The sequence below is a fragment of the Cariama cristata genome, unplaced genomic scaffold, assembly GCF_000690535.1.
Source record: "Cariama cristata isolate BGI_N322 unplaced genomic scaffold, ASM69053v1 scaffold5050, whole genome shotgun sequence".
Classification (NCBI taxonomy): domain Eukaryota; kingdom Metazoa; phylum Chordata; class Aves; order Cariamiformes; family Cariamidae; genus Cariama; species Cariama cristata.
In genome coordinates, this window is record NW_009593979.1 from 18,881 (window position 1) to 20,072 (window position 1,192).

Here is a 1,192-nt window from a genome sequence, read left to right on the forward strand (position 1 = left end):
CTGCTATTCCCTGGAAAACTCCCCTTACCCCACAATGTCTCTGTTCAGACCCCGTTTTACAAGGGACTCTCTTGTTTTCGTGGCCTTCGGTGGCCGTTCCTGCACATGAGCTCAGATTAAATAGAATGAGTTCTTCTAAACTTGCTATTTAGTAAACAAAGCATCATTTTCTGGCAATTCTCTCACTTGTGCCTTTATAAAGCTTCAACTGCGTCTGGTTTTGGATGTGTTGTTTTTACCTTAACCTGTCCAGTGTTTCATGAAACTTCAGTGCGGCAGGCTATTCCTGCAGCTACAGTGGCTTTAGAAGGTAGGAGGTTGCCATGAACTTGGGGACTGGATCACTCCTGCACGGCGTCATACATTGTCCCAGGGCACAGAGCGTTTCTGTAGTACTCCTCCATTTATTACAAACTGTCATGCCAGTTGATTATTTAATGTTGATTATTAAAAATGCAACAATCCAAGATGTAAAGCTAATTTCTGACATGTTACTATTTTGTTTATGTATACTAAATACAATTAAACATTAATTATCTTACTTATTTTCTCCCCTTTGCTAAATTTTGGAGATGTTAAAATTTCAGGTCAGCATTTTAAAATAAGCTTTGTTACGTTACTTTCTCTTTGCTAAACATACAATTTATTTTACCTGTTTTTATTGCTGTGCCCCAAAAAGCCTAAATCAGAATTGGACTCTCATTATGCTACTATCATATAGTTAACATAATACGTTTATACACAATATTTAAAGTATGTATTGAAATCCCAACATAAAAGATTTTGTATATCATACCATAAACTAGGTTAAGATAAAATGATAAATACTTTCAAAAGTACAAAAACAAAGAAAATTGAAATACTACAGAGTTGAGCTAGCATCATTTTAAGGGTGCAAGTCCCTGAGAGGTGAAAATGATTAAAATATGGGGTGATAATACATAAGATTAATTGCATGCACATAGTATTTTTTTCTTCTGTCAAGTCTTGAAGAACTGACATCAGAGAGTCTCCAGTTTGTTGAAGGATTTTTCTGGAGTTTTTAACAATTATGCTAAACCTTTAAGGAATTAATGAACTATCTTGTTCCTCAGGGTGTATTTTTTATGAAATCTAGTTTTACTTTTCAGAGCCTAGGAATAATATCCACGAGGAAATATGTAACTTAGGAAAGTTAATTTTGACCCTCAGA